This window comes from Anoplophora glabripennis, unplaced genomic scaffold, assembly GCF_000390285.2.
Source record: "Anoplophora glabripennis isolate ALB-LARVAE unplaced genomic scaffold, Agla_2.0 scaffold116, whole genome shotgun sequence".
Classification (NCBI taxonomy): Eukaryota; Metazoa; Arthropoda; class Insecta; order Coleoptera; family Cerambycidae; genus Anoplophora; species Anoplophora glabripennis.
Genome location: NW_019416290.1, coordinates 1,082,289 through 1,099,111, shown reverse-complemented (window position 1 = coordinate 1,099,111; position 16,823 = coordinate 1,082,289). Strand labels below are relative to the sequence as shown.

Genomic DNA, 16,823 nt, shown 5'->3' with positions numbered 1-16,823 from the left:
GGCGCTGAAATGCGGATTAATGAACTGGGATAAAGACGCTGTCCTCGCCGAAAACTTAGGTAAGTGGCCTAATTAAGGCCTATGAGAACGAGGGACAGGACGGGCAATTTGCTATGCGGGTATAAACCTGAGTAAGCCACGGTATTTTGGTTGAAGTAAGCTGGAAGAATCACAGATATGACGACATAGACCAGGCCGGATCTGTCGAAATATCCCTGCCACTTCTTGGATGTAAGAGGAGGCAAGCTAATTTTTGCTGGAATATCTTCAGTACAACAAACATAATAAAAGTGTAGATCCCTAGGTCTGGGCGAGGTCCGGAACATTTTCAAAATTGCAAAAATGTTTTAAAAATTTTAAAAAATACCTATTTTATATGGGTTTTTTACTTATATCTTGGAACCTATGCATCGTGGAAGAATATTGAAGAGCAAAAAAGTTTTAGAATTGAATTTTGCACAATATACTGTAAGTTAAAAATTTTTACATTTGTTACCGATTAAGCAAAATGGCAATAATTGATGAAATAAAGGTAAAATAATCAAGTTTTTTTGGATAATTTTTTAAAAATATTTTAATTAGTCCGAGGGCATTCTAATTTTGGGAAAAATAACTTTAGAGTATAATAAAACAACACACCAAATTTAATTAAAATCGGTTCTATAGTTTTCGCAAAATAATTTTTTGAAAAATATTTGGAAAAAAAAATTTCGAATATTCAAAATGTTGCACAGTTTCAAAAAAGCATGTAGATACTTGAAAATTTTTTCACATAGAAAAGACCGCTCAACCTTTCAAATGGTTTTTGAAAAATTGAAATCCGTTGATTAGGCCGGCCACAGTAAATTTTTAAAGTTAACATTTTTTTTTATTTTTAAACAATTGGATTACATTTATCGATTTGCAATTAAGTTTTTTTCAAAAATTATAATTTTAATTCAATATTCCTCCAAGATGCATAGGTTCCAAGATTTAAGTAAAAAACTCAGATAAAATAGGTATTTTTTAAAATTTTTTAAACATTTTCGCAATTTTTAAAATGTTCCAGACCTCGCCCAGATCTAGGGACCTACACTTTTATTATGTGAGTTGTACTGAAGGTAATCCAGAAAAAAATTGCTTGCCCCCTCCCACATCCACCTCAAAACAGATCCACCACTGCCAATATCCAAAATACGCTAAGAGCTAAGACACAATAGCGTTGTTTCCATGCTATGTAATCGTTTAAACAGCTCCTGTACATATAGACACATAGTTCAAAATTAAAAGTACTAACATATAAATTCCTGCTTTACTCTCCCTTTATTGCATTAAACAACGCAATATATCTTGAAAAGGATTATAAAGCAGAGTTATTTACCCTCCTAGCTCACATTAAATTTTTACGACTGCTCCCGCCGTTATCGTTTTAGATGTTGCTGTGCAAATGTAACTTTTATGCAAACATTTAAGGTATTGCACCAGCCGAATACTGATCGATCCCGATTTGAATTTTACATGGAATGTTACGTAAACATCGGAACGTTTACGAGACGAATTCGGTTTACAATTTTTGCTAATGCTATCCTCTAAACGTGATATCTCCTACAAAATGTTTAAATTGAATCGGAGTCTCACACAAAATCTGAATAATAAAATTAACATAACCCAACTTTTCGCAAGCGACATCAATAATAATTAACGACGCTATTGCCGCGTGTGACGTTGTGTTTGCATGTTCACTTAAGAGTTAAAAGTATTTGCACAATGCTGTTGATATATTCGGTACAATGGGGTAGCGGGACGAGTGATGATCGGGGTAACAACTCGAATCAACAAGAAACGCACTGTTATCACGAGTGTCTGCCGTACAAACAGAGATTGATTACTGCTTCAGTGTTACGCATGGAAATTAAATTTTGAATATTTCGTCACTGATATACACGGGAGCCCTTTCTGTCATTGCTACCAATATTACAATATCTCGTGTTTTTTTAGATTAAGTGAGGTTATGTAACCCTTAAATCGGTCTATTTAACAACCTCAAGTCATTTCAATCCAGATAAAACAAATTAAGTGTTAATTAAATGGACTTTTATGCCAGTTTTCACCACTGGGTCTATTTTTTAAAGGTCTACCTTCTGAATTACTTTATAGCAATACCGTGCTAAGTAACGCATATTTCAAGAGAGCTCTATTGAAGTTTAAGTCACAACGAATAATTTTAGAGCCAGAACAAAAGCGCGACAGGTGGTAGTGGGTGTAACAATCCGCTCGCGGGCTCGTGAGTCACATCTGCATTTGTATTCTTAAAAATAAAAGCATAATACCATCATAAAGTCGCGAAATAATACCAACGGGCAGAGTGACTCAACGACGTGATTAGGAAGATCCTAACCGCATTTCTCGCCTTTCAAGGCTCCTACGTTTTTTCGTTGATGGAACAAGTGACGATCGTCGTCACAAACCGAAGCTCTCGCGCTTTCGCACCTATAAAGCAGCCTGAGCCATTACGGGGGAAACATATGAACGCTCTCAGAGCCGCCTTGCATTCCGCCTAAGTATATCCACCTGTATATGAGGCACGTTCGACGCCAGCGTGTAAAATAAGTGGAATAATGCAGTATGAGACGGGAGTGCATATGATGTGCAATAAGTATACGGGTATGACGTCTGGCGTGCGATAAAATCCCTCATATTTCAAGCAGAGCGGGGCATGAGGGATTCTCAGGGCATAGGGTGGATGTTACAGGGAATATTCGTGCGTGGTTATTCGACAAAATGTTAAGGAGTCGTGTTGATGTCAATAGTGGGCATCTTTAGGATAACTACGTGGTGACATATCAATTAATTGTGAAGTTGGTAGTGCTGTAGTAGACCAGGGTCGATAATTTTTGAAACCAATAAAAATTATAGTAGAATGAAACCCATTGGAAAAGAAAGAGAATATAACAGAAATGAAAGGAAAAATAATTTACGGGCGATCTGAGGTCGGGAAGGGGAAGGGGGTGAGTTTTTAAGGGTAAAAAACGGTTTCCCTTGATTTCCGGAAAAACTACAAGTCTTATGGAAAAAAGTTAAATGGCAAAGTTGTAGGTAATAAAAAGATCTACAACTTTTGTATTTACACTTTTTTCACATAACCTCAAAATTTATGTGAAAAATTCAAATAACCAAGTTTTTGGTTTTTTATTTTTATCTTTTACAAAAAAATTTTTTTTTCACGAAATTTGGTGAAAACTTACCTATTTATGTCCCAAACACGCTGTAATTTTTTTGATTTGAAATATTTATTTTTTCACCTTATTTTTACTTAATATCGAAAAAGCACCCTAATTTTCAATCGAAAATTCTCACGTCAAAATATCTGCTTTTTTAAAAACGTCGGTGGGCTTTTTCTTCGTTGTAATCTCTACTTTCTGATGGTTAAAAAAAATATACATTACTATGGTAAGTTTTCTCAGGAAATGCAAAGAAACGAAAGAAGATTCTACAACTTTCTCAAAATATTGTAGATGTCTTATTAAATATTAACTTTATTAACTTATTTGGTTGTTAATTATAATAGTATATTTCGACTTGTAATTTTTTTGTTTATCAATGTAACATGGAATCTTACGTTTTTCGAGTAATTAAAGTGTAAATTTTAATAAATAGCTCAAAATTGTACATAATGATTAGAAAAAAATTTTCGGATTCTAGTTCGTTTCTTTGCATTTCCTGAGAAAACTTACCATAGTAATGTATATATTTTTTTACACCATCAGAAAGTAGAGATTTCAACGAAGAAAAAGCCCACCGACGTTTTTAAAAAAGCAGATATTTTGACGTGAGAATTTTCGATTGAAAATTAGGGTGCTTTTTCGATATTAAGTAAAAATAAGGTGAAAAAATAAATATTTCAAATCAAAAAAATTACAGCGTGTTTGGGACATAAATAGGTAAGTTTTCACCAAATTTCGTGAAAAAAAAATTTGTTTGTAAAAGATAAAAATAAAAAACCAAAAACTTGGTTATTTGAATTTTTCACATAAATTTTGAGGTTATGTGAAAAAAGTGTAAATACAAAAGTTGTAGATCTTTTTATTACCTACAACTTTGCCATTTAACTTTTTTCCATAAGACTTGTAGTTTTTCCGGAAATCAAGATAAACCGTTTTTTACCCTTAAAAACTCACCCCCTTCCCCTTCCCGACCTCAGATCACCCGTAAATTATTTTGCGTTTCATTTCTGTTATATTCTCTTCCTTTTCCAATGGGTTTCATCCTACTATAATTTTTTTTCACTTTTTACCATTTTTGAAGGCTTAAGCACTGGTCTACAGCTGTTTCGGATCGCTACAGCTTAGATTATAAAGCCTCAAGGCCTTGCGCGTGACGTCACTTCAGTGGTGATAGATATGTCACTGTCTAAAATGACGCATCAAACAATACATATTAAAAATTAAGTGAAATAAAATGAATAGGTATAAAAATGATGTCGTTTCCTCGATAGGATTACCTCTGAGGGCGTATGGTTATTTTGAAGTCAAGTTCGTGGACTTACAGGGTGTTTATGACTTGGAGACAGCTTTGGTGAAATGAATAAAAGATAAAATACATCAAGGCAGTCTTGGAATACATAATAATAATAATAAATTGAATTGAAATTCAATTAAAAAATCTGTACTCACCGCCCATTTCGCCCTTCCACAAATAAGATCCACTTCTTATTTGTGGAAGGGCGAAATGGGCGGCAACTATTAGACGCCTTCATTATAGCCACCTTTCTCTATCTCACGGATTTCTATGACTTACTTTATCGCTCTCACGCCGATGAACCATGAGGACTTTCCGACCCTGTATAAGATACAGAGCGTTCTATTTAAAAAAAATTCAGTAATGTTATAGGTCTGTCAAACATGGCTCAAAAAATAGAAAATATTGCAGAAAAGTAGCAATTTCTGTTTACTAATTGACCTGCTTTAGCGATTTTTTAAAATCTGAATTGGAAAAAATATGAATTTTGTTTCATTATTTTGTGACACACTGTATCTGACGTACTGATTTTGTTGACGTACATTCTATGTTCTAAATAAATTATTTTCAATAATTGTTTATTACGATTAAATGTAATGTACTCGAATTTCCAGTCCCCAGCAATTCACCGCGAACTTTCAATTTTCCGAATGGCATTTTTATGGGGCGCAAAGCGAGAACTAAAAAAAAACACTGTTTGAAGGAGACGCCGCGTTTCGGGACACTAAATTTTCAACAGTTCCGTGTCCATAAAACTCGCAAAAACCGGCTCACTCGGTTGACTCGACATCCCCAGTAAATCTTTTGTTATTTATCTCCCGCATCTTTTTGTATGTTTTCCCGGATTACTCGGCAGTCGGTCGAAACCAACTTTTATTGTGTCGTTCGGATTTATCTCAATTTAATTACGACCCCAGACCTTGTTTTAAAACTAATTCTATTGTAAGAAAACCGATGATTATTCAGGGGGCGGCGTTTTCCGCAGAGGGAATTTAACCACAGAGCTGTCCCTTTTGCTTGGCATTCGAGTACGTAAATTTAGAAGTCACTCTTACATTTTAAAGTTACCGTGACAAACTTTATCCATTTTTATGGACAGTAACTGAATTATAACGATGTCATTATTTAATTTTGAAAAAAACACAAAAACTGGGCCATAAAAATTCAATTCTTTCACCGCTTTTTAAACGTTCGCAGCAGCCCCACCCCACTCGCGGTTATTAAACATTTCTCCTGTCATGTTGCGGTTCAACTTCAACCCAGCAACTGTTCGACATGGCCCTGTCAGCCTCAGTTCAACAGATCCCGAGGAAAGGCATTTTAATGGCATTTTTGAGCATCCCCCATCGGACGAATGAGCGGATTTATCAAGTCGGCCATGAAATCAGACGAACGATTCGCATAGCAATCCGATTCCCAATCGGATGAGAAGTATTAAAACTAGAGATTACCTCAAAAAATAAAACGAATACGCGAAACGGTAAATATTTAGAAACGTATGATGCGTGAAGGGGTTTTGCTCCACTGAAAATTATTTGCTACGTAAGCCAGTATATGGCTTCCTCTAAAACAGAACGGATGACGTCAGAGCGACCAAAAGTTGTAAACTCAGGTGCCAAAGTTGGCTTTGCGAGGTGCCACCTATGAGACGTGACCTAGAACTACCTTGAAAATTCCGTCCGGTCCCAATAAATCACCCTTACGTTCTGTGTTCAATTATCGACTAAATGTTTTTTTAGTATACGAAACAGACTACCTCCGTGTATGTGTATGGGTGTGTGTGAGTCATTAATTTTTCCGTGTGCGGACGCCAGAGCCCCAGGTCCGTGACAAACCGCCGGAGAGCCTGAGGACGCGCTGCCAATTAATCAAAAACGTGCGTAAAAAAGCGCCGACCCGTGCAACCCGGCGGATATCCTAGCCGGCCGATGGCTATTGATGGCGGGGCATTAGGGCCCTCGAATGGAATTAATGGTCACGGAGAAGTGGCCCATCATTGTCTTGTTATCCCCCGATTATCCGCGCCCGCTGTTTTCCTCTAATTAAAAGAGAAGTGTACTCCCTCGCGATTTGGGGCTTTTGATTCGATACTCGGCCCTCCGGGCTCCCGGAAATCTGTGCTTGAATATAAAACCAAAAAGGCATGTCGAGAAAAATCGATTTTTTTATCGAAAAAATCCTATTGGCGTTGTCAAATATGAAAATTTAGAGATGGGGTTATTAAAAAGCAGGTTTCATTCAAAGGAAAATTTCCGTAGCGCATTTGAACCGAGCAACGGGGGCTAGCCTCCGTTGCCCTTCGTAAGCGTTCGGAACAGGATCGTATTCTGCTTAAATTTATACTATTCATGGATTAATTTTGTTGCTGTTTTATTTATTCTTTATTAATTTGTGTATCTACCATCGACTTTAAAATAACACGCTAAATCACACTGTAGAACTCCAAAATGTAATACATCCCCCTCGGAATCACTTTCTCGACGTTTCCAGCCATTTCGGCGGAATTTCTTGCAGGATCTGCAACAAATTTGTCTTCAAGGGAAACATTCTAGGTATTATCCGTGAACGAATTTCGCGGCAGCCAATTTGCTCCCACGTTCCGAAACAGTCGTCCAGGACCAATCGATACCCTTATAAATAAAACCTAAGGACTCCATCGCATCAAAGACGCTTCCCTACCTCCACCCTCCCTCGAAAATAGCTCCCTAAGCAGATTATTTAATAATATAAGAATTCCAATTACAAATGGAAGAGTGAAAGGGCAACGAAGCCGAGTTAATACAAAACTTTACTTTGTTATATCTTCCTACGGCCCAGTTATAGGCCGGCCTCCTAACTAGATTGGTCAGTAACATTCCGAATGTCCCAGTCGGATCGTCGCAGTGGCGTGCCCAGAAATTTTCAATGTAGGATCACTGCGACAGTGGTTAGAAATGACGTCAAATATGTTGTAAATTGTATAAGAAAGAAAAAGAATATATACACGAAGCGTAAAGTATATTCATAGATTTAAGAGAATTAATATCTGGCTCGACCTGTCTAGGTCAGGTGGTTCTGCTGACAAATGATGCTAGCTGTTACTAGATATTGCGGATATAATTCAATGCTACTCGTGGCAATAGTCTGCAGAATAGTTGCTTCTCACAGTATTATCAGTTATTAAAAATTGTTTGCTCTTGCTGTCGTAGTAGCTGCGAAATAGCAGGTGCGACTATGTTGGAGGCATAGACATACACGAGAATACATTTATAAGATTTCTATGTTTTCTCGTATATAAAATATCCGTGATTATTCGAGACCCCGCCGCTGTGGGCTTCCCCCCTGCTCCCGTCGGGAAAAAGAAAGTTCCTCGCTTTCCTTTGTGCCTCCGCCGGATCTTTCTTTGTCTCGCAACAAATAAAAGCGAAATTGAGAGTTTTTGTACGGCGAAACAGTCCTTAATTTATACTTCCGTTGACTCTGCTGACCGAGTCGTTCATCTAGAAAATCTAATTGATTAGATTTCGTTTCGGATACTTTTTGGCTGGAATCGAAGATCCCTAAAGGATGGGCCACGGTTATGTCGACGTCCAAGTACACTGCGGTCTGCGTTAAATGTCAATATTGATTGGATTCTACAGCCGTTTTCATCCATTTTAATGATTTGATTGTTTAAATGTCAAAAGCCAAATGTCAATGACTGTTTATTCGTTTAATTTTTTTTGTTACTCTATCGCCCTTTTCAAGGAACGTACGTATTTCATAATCACCCTGGACAGAAAGGTTTTGGAACATTTCGAAGTATTTCGATATTTTTAGAAGTTTTCAAGCTTATCACTTCTGATTAAATCAACGTAACTACCATTTCTTCTTAAAACGACATCTACATATAATAAAAAATAATTTAAAAGTTAAACAAACACCATTCGAGGCACATAAATATAAAATAAGTAGTACCTACAGTTTTACTTTACTTTAGGAATTAAAACTAATACTAAAAATGGAGTAAATTTAAAAAACAATTTAGATACAGTCACATGTCTTGTTTTTTTGGTTAAAAATTGAACACGAGCGATGATATATTCCGAAGGGCGCTTCTAATTCATTGAGTTTCATTATGGTTTTCGCTTCGTTAGAAAAACGTATTTATATGTGATGTAATGCAGCGTGATGAAGGTTTTACACTGGTGGTGGCCCGTGGAAAACGCTTGCGCGCAATAATAACCATTCATTCTCTGAGGTCTGAGGAAGCTGATATAGAAAGGCTTTAGCGAAAAGACCACCCCATTGAAACGTAGGTATTTATAGACAATCGTTTGGACATTTTTTTTTTACTTTGAGTATTAGAAAGTAGAAATTTGTAATATAATGAAATTGAAAATTTAAATTTGATGACAATAGGAAAGGAATTTTCTGCAGAGATGCAAAGTTGTAATAAAAAAATTATATCAATATGGATTTTTTTAAATTTATAATTAAAAAAACCTTTTTTATTTATTATTTTAAACAATTTTTTATGGACTTCCATATCTAGGTTTCTTATGTAAGACCGCTTCATCGCTGAGATATTGGCAGATTGAGATGATCTATAATACCTATATTGCAACTTTTCAGCCACACAAAAACCCTTATGGAAGACCTACCCCTCATAAAAAACCCTACCCCTTATAGAGAAATTTCCTAAAAATTATATGTGAGTGCGTTTAATTTTTTTTTCCAAGTCATTCATTTTAATACCGAATTTTTTTTCTCAAAAATCAAGACAATCATTTTCTTTTGATTGTAACTTCATTAGTTTTCATGCTAACGATTTTTACCACCACTCAATTTAAAGGTCTTTTCAAGAACCTTAATAAGGGTATAAGTTTTCCTTGAAAAACCTTTAATTTTTTCGCTACAGGACGTTGAACGTTTCGACTATAGCTATCTTCGAAATTGACTTCAACTTCTGGGAGTCATCACTCGGGTTCTATACCACCTACAAAAATAAAAAAAGCAATCTCTTTGCTATTTAATTATTTTATAACTTTATAACTATTTTGCTTCATTTTTGCTTATGATATATTTTTTGATAAAACTTGTAGTTTTTGAGATATTCGCGAAAAATGGCTCAAAAACATGCATTTTTAAGGTTAAAAACGAACATGTTTAGGCGCAAATAACTCAAAAAGTATTGACTGTACAAAATATTTTTATAGAACATTTTTAGAATTAGTCCCCTCTATCGAATCGTGAGGTTATTTTTAATAAAAAAATTTCCACCCTCCAGAAGGGGTGGCATCCACCCCTATGGTAAGAGCACATAACGGCACTATATAACTTTTATTTCTTGGGCTATTCCCTAGCTACAGTTCACATTTCACGTCAATCCATTCCATCCGAAAAAATTGGTAGCTAAAATGCTTCACTAACTGGACTATATACAGTTTCAATAACTTTCAGGGCAATTTCAGGACAAGCAGAGTGGCGCAGTGGAAGCGTGCTGGGCCCATAACCCAGAGGTCCGTGGATCGAAACCACGCTCTGCTAATTTTTTTAGTAGAAAGGTTGGTACAACTACTACACAGAACGGTTGTTTTAAATTTCTCCATAAATTTTGTGTAACACTTGAATGTTAACGTCATATTTGTCTCAAGATATTTTTCTAAATTTTAAGTAAAAACACTACATTGTGGTACATGTTTTAATAAAAAAAACAAGTTGTAGCAGAGCGTGGTTTCGATCCACGGACCTCTGGGTTATGGGCCCAGCACGCTTCCACTGCGCCACTCTGCTCCTCGTACAGATGTATCCTGTAACGTGTATAAAAACGCAAGTTTATTCAATATGGAACAAACGTTGCATCAGAAAATTGCTTAATGTATGCAATTTTTTTTATTTCCACAATTCATTTTACACCAACTGCTACAAAAACTATCTCAACAATACTATTCAATGACTTTATTCGGCACAAACTATCTAGACCGATATTTTACACGAGTCAGAATTAAAGCTCAGTCCTATATAAGGATCTAATGTACCGAAAAAATAAGTCGGAGATGGGAATTCCAAGGAACCAACCGGGAATAAACTTTGACCGGACTTGCGAACCCCAACAAAAGGCATAATTGATTCGAAAATCCCTAACGACCCATTTGTAGTCGCAGATACGGGGGGATGGGCACTCCTGTCCGGACCAGCAGCCGAGTACCGGAAACGGACTCTAACTTATCGATATGGATATCGGGTCAACGGAATTTAGTAAAGCGGGTTGTCTTCTAGCTGCGTAGGAATAGAAAAAAGGAAGAAATATGCTCTTCCAGCGAAAAGGTTCAAGCATGGGGAGATTTTTGTTGTGGAAAACGCTTCGTTTTATAAATTGTTGTTTTATTTATTTGTTTCCCCAGAAGTCCAAATATCTGATATTATTAGCAATATTTTTAGAATTAATTTTTTTATCAGTGATATACCCCCACTATAGTAAATAGACTATTAATACATTGTTTTTAAGGAGGTAAGTGGATTTTACCGTACAAGTGGAAGTTGCTATGGACAACGGGAGCAACATAACTTTCTGCAATTGTGGCTGATTTCCACCCACCATGTCTATTGATTGCTAATACATCAACTCCTGTATTAGCTAATAACGTTGCCGATGTTCTTCGGAATGAATGGCCTGTATATATTTCAGGATGTTCTAGTTTTAAAAACTGTGCAATCTTATTAGGAATCATAGAAATGCTATTCCTCGACTGGTAAATAATACTTACCTCCTTTATGGTGTAAATAACTATTATTTTGTGTGACTAGGTTCTGGCTTATGTATTTTCCTTAAGGTGTCCATATACCCGGCCGAGAAATAGTGAAATTTCTGGCGTTTTTAGGTACTGAAATCTTTAAAAGTAAAACGTGTAGAACAAAAGTAAGCACAAAAATGAAATCCTTGACGTTTTGTTTATTCATTGTTACCATTTAAACTTACTCAAATAAAATAATAACTAAAAAAAAGCGTTTGTAAAACATGCGTTTGCTGTTATTCTAACCCCACATTTTAAGAATTATTTTCACGTACTTATAAATAAAAGTAAACAATTTTATATGTAGGACTAAGCAAGTAAATGTTATAAGAATATTTATATGTGGAATTATATATAAAAAAGTTAGTATTTTCGTAGATTTCAGTACCTAAAACCTTGATGGTTTGATCGTTTTTTGCACCTGTTTATTCGTTTTACTGCGGCGTCTTTGAAAATACCCAGATGGCATGACATAACATTCCTATTATTTGATAAGCTTTAGATTATTCAGTTATTAAATGTTTGAAATTATTTGTCTTTGCGGAAAACACTATTTAAAGAATATGGGGCCCTTAATCAATATTTTACATCTACCCAGAGACCTTCTTACATCCCATCACACTCGTAGAATCGGTTGCCCACCGTTACCAAGGGCTAAATAGTTATAAATGTAATGGCAAAGTAGCAGAATGGCATAGAATGGCAATAGCATAGAAGGTAGCAATGCTGATGGTGTTTGTTTTATGGTAAAAGAAGATTTAAGGCGTCGTAAAAAAGTAGTAAACGAAGTATATGGGGTGCCTGATATCCTCCAATTAAATTGTTCTTTTTGTACCCAGCGAATTTTACGGTAATTTTATATCTGTCGAACCCCCATAAAAATATTACCATATTGAGGCGCCCTTAGGGGGTCGAAAATGAGGGTGATGGTTGCAAAATGTTACAGCTTTGGATAAATAGGTCTTGAAACTCTCTCATTCCTATTGATTTCTAAAAAGCGATTATTTATAGTTCCTGCTCGTGACTTTCGACTTGTTTTCCCTGGTAATTTTTTTTGTCGAGTTTATCGTTTCCAAATTTAGACGCCGACAAACAAAAGGCGACAATGCTATTCATCGCATTCGAATGTATCAAAACAGCTTAAATTTCCACCTCTACGAAATTCGCAAATCTTATTAGCAGAACAAGGCCTACTTTGAATTCCCTCAGCTTTGAACGCGAAATCTGACGACACGCTTCTTTCAATCGACTTTAAAAACATTCTGCCTCAGAATTAAAGCCAAACTAAGCCCGATTCGACTAAAAGTGTCGTCGTTGCTGCCTTGCATCCAATTTCTTCGTTACGAAGTATATTTCAGCACAAACAGTAACGTTTTATGATTACGTGAATGATTACAAGCCATTTTCTTCGAGTTACAGTTAAATTTTGCTAAAATTGAACTGTAAAAAATCATTCTTTGTTACAAGAAACTCCAGCGAAGCTATAATGAGATATGTAACACTTGTGATTGTCTTTTTGAGGGGGGATAACCTTTAAATCTCATCGCGCACGGGCATAGATCGACGTTCCCCGAAGCAAAACAAACTAAACGAAACAAACGGTAAACATTCATACGCGACGGCCAGATAAAGGATTCAGCGCAGTGATTCGAGCTTGAGGNGTCGTCGTTGCTGCCTTGCATCCAATTTCTTCGTTACGAAGTATATTTCAGCACAAACAGTAACGTTTTATGATTACGTGAATGATTACAAGCCATTTTCTTCGAGTTACAGTTAAATTTTGCTAAAATTGAACTGTAAAAAATCATTCTTTGTTACAAGAAACTCCAGCGAAGCTATAATGAGATATGTAACACTTGTGATTGTCTTTTTGAGGGGGGATAACCTTTAAATCTCATCGCGCACGGGCATAGATCGACGTTCCCCGAAGCAAAACAAACTAAACGAAACAAACGGTAAACATTCATACGCGACGGCCAGATAAAGGATTCAGCGCAGTGATTCGAGCTTGAGGCAAAACTCATTTGCGCTTTAGAGCCGGCATTGCTGCTCTTATTGTTAATTCCGTGGAAAGTAAGGAATCCGAGGCGTTCTCTCCCCGTGCCCCGAATCCAAAATTAAAAACAGTTTACGAGCCAGACACTTAAACCGTAATAGAAAAGCGTGCGCGACAGAGTATACGGCGAATAACGAGCTTTTAATGGGTAAATACTGGGATCGAAGAGGGGGAGACCGATTAAACTATATATTTTACGTCGCTCGGTAACAATTAGAGCGGCGATCGATGGGGGGGCCGGGAAGAAAAAATAAAGCGGGTTCTTTACGAGGAAATTGGAAATCGGGAGAGAGTTTACCCAGTCGCGCCTCGGCCTCTAATGGGTTTGATTTTATTGCTTCTGAGGGTTGTGGCCCACGGGGTGAGCCGTTTAATTCAGTTTACTGAAACAGAGGTGATTTAATTTACACACAGGTTTCCGTTTTAGCGAATGATGTTCCGTGAGGTCTCGAAAATTCGAAATTTCGAGAACTTCACCGAAGGAAAAAATCTGATAGCAATACAGAGGTATGGAGTCATAAATCAGTCGTTTTTATCTCGGTTGTAACTTTAATCGAGCAAAATTTAAATGTTAAGCATGAATTAATAGAATATTTATCTATTTTCTTTTATTTAGTTATACTTTCTTAACTACTTGCCTTGGTTCTCTAAATACGTCTCTTTCCAGATCATCTATGAAGGAAAAATATCTACAAAGATACTAATCCTTTTTTTCTTGTGATACTTTGTTAACTACTTGCCATAGTCATTTTATTAAATACGTCATTCTTCCTTTGCCTACTGATACTTTCTCAATACATGCCTTGTTGACTAAATAAATACACGATTTTCCAAATTTTCTTTGAAGATAAAATGTAAGGACTTTCTTTTGTTTAGTGATACTTTCTTAACTACTTGCCTCGGTTATCTGATTAAAAATACATACTTTTCTCGATGATCTATAAAGATAAAATGTCTAGGAAGTAACTAACTTTCCTTTGTTTAGTGATACTTTCTTTATTACTTGCCTCATTCTCTACGTAAATACATTAATTTTCAAATCGTCTATAAAGGTAAAATATCCAGAAAATTACTAAGCTTTTACTTAGTGATACTTTGTTAACTACCTGCTTTGGTTCTCTAATTAAATACGTTATTTTCGATGGTCTATATATATAGCGTCTAAAAAGTTACTAATTGCCTTATTTTCAAAGTAAATACATTATTTTTCGTATCGTCTTATTCATTTTAACTACTTGCATTGATTCTTTAATTAAATACATAATTTTGTTAATAATCTATGAAGATAATTCATCTAGAAAGTTTCTAACTTTCCTTTGTTTAGTGATAGTTTCTTAATTATTTGCCTTATTCTCAAAGTAAATACATTATTTTTCGTATTTTCTTATTCATTTTAACTACTTGACTTGATACTTTCTTAATTACTTGCGTTATTATTTTTCCTATTGTCTTACTCATTTTAACTACTTGCCTTGATTATTTAACTAAATACATAATTTTCTCGATAATCTATAAGATAATATGTCTAGAAAGTTACTAACTTTCATTTGTTTAGTGATACTTTCTTAATTACTTGCTTTATTATCAAAGTAAATACATAATTTTCTCGATAATCTATAAAGATAATGTGTCTTGAAAGTTACTAACTTTCCTTTGTTTAGTGATACTTGTTTAATTACTTGAGTTATTATTTATCGTATCGTCTTATTCATTTTAACTACTTGCCTTGATTCTTTAACTAAATACATAATTTTCTCGATAATATAAAAACAATGTGCCTAGAAAGTTACTAACTTTCTTTTGTTTAATGATACTTTCTTAACTACTTGCTTTTAATTCTATAATCCATTTTTTTTAACATTTAAAAAAATATAACGTTTAGAATACCAATGCTGATGCCTCGATTTGAGACAGACTGTATACCCTAGCATAAAACGCCGACTTTTTTGTATTTCTTTTTTTTACGTAAAAGCCCCAATCTACCGAGTTTGACGGCGCTTGTCGCGCCAAGTTATTTCAATAAGAACGAGACAAGAAATATTAATTTTCACAACGGAATTGCTCCCCGGGACGATTTAAAATTCCGCAGGCCTAAAACCGCCATCAAATCCTCGTCAAACGGCGCTCACCCCCCAACCACCCCTCGCCCCGCGACCCGAAATATTAGTTTAATCAATTACGTCCCCGAACAGTGCGAGTGTAGCACAAAGCCCCAATCAAATCTGTGTCTCACATGGCCTAATTGAATCCTTTCACTTGAGCTGGCGCGAACCGTAAATGACAAAGCCACCCCAATGTCGGGGGGGAGGCACAATATCCCTTTTGTCGGGCCGGATGGCAGGTTTTTTTCCACGCGGGGCGAAGCGACGTTTTACAGGGTTTATTTCAGGTGATTTTATTATTTTTCACTTGTGAAGTCGTAGAGGCGGAGAAGATGCCCGACATAATTTGTTTTTATCCGGATTAAAGTGTAGGAACAGTGTCAATGTTTCGAAATTGTTAACATTGGAATACATATGTTTATAAACTTCCAAAGTATAACAAGCATTTGATCGCGATCGCTGGGCGCAGGCGTGGTTCGATCGGATTAATTTTGATATCGCTGTTTAAGTTGGACTTTTCTGCGGCGAAAAGAAGCGATCTGGATATTCCACGATTGCGGGGTGGCAATGGGGATGAATTGAATTTTAAAATTCACCGCAAATGAATTATTTTCTCAATGTAAGTAATAATCCGCTATTTGTTTAAAAAAAAATGTGAATAATCCGTCTCCAACGTCAATCAGGCTCAACTTTTTGAGCTCCAGCAGTCTAATTCCCGGTGAATAGCCCAAGGAGCTTCAAGGGCGAGTCGACTTTAAATTTTTGATGAAGTCATTCACGGGGTTGTTTGCAAACAAAGCCGGCAATTTGCGCTGGCCAAAGCCGCTTGTTGGGCGTGGAGTGGATGCGATACGACGTGCACAAAAGGCATATTGTAAAGGACGTTTCGAAACGGCGGATCTCGTGCCCGGAGATGAAAAGATTGATAAGGAATTTGGGGCGGCTCTTCATGGGAAAAAATGCGGAGTACTAGGCATGTTTAGTTAGCGGAGTAGGTATTCAGATGGCCTTTATGATATTGTGATCCAACGACGTCGAAAATAAATCTTAACGCCTAGTCCACATCTGCATACTTTTGTCGGTCAACATAGAAAAACATGTATAAAACTCTACAAAAACTGTTTGTAAACATAAACAATTTAAAAATGCATATGTGCTTTTTGTTTTCTATCGGGGAGAGGAAACAAAAGCTTTTAACAAAAATATTTGCTGTGTAAACATGTTTGTTCACAACATGGGCAAATTTTGTATTTTGCATGAGCACAAACGTACAGATCGATCAATAAAAGTTTTAAAATCAGTGAGTGGTAAAGTGTTTAGAAAATTATTAACATCCTTTTGTTCACTGTTACTTTCTTAACTACTTGCCTCGGTTATCTAATCTAATACATAATTTTCTTCATGATCTATAAA

At 36.0% G+C, this 16,823-nt stretch overlaps 2 non-coding genes across 2 annotated transcripts; one reads left to right on the top strand and one right to left on the bottom strand.

The window, feature by feature from the left end:
* Nucleotides 1–9,933: 9,933 nt before the first annotated feature.
* On the top strand, nt 9,934–10,005 carry Trnam-cau. The gene has a single exon. It is a non-coding gene; the product is annotated as a tRNA-Met (tRNA).
* Nucleotides 10,006–10,179: 174 nt separating this feature from the next.
* Nucleotides 10,180–10,251, bottom strand: Trnam-cau. The gene has a single exon. It is a non-coding gene; the product is annotated as a tRNA-Met (tRNA).
* Between the last annotated feature and the right edge of the window lie 6,572 nt (nt 10,252–16,823).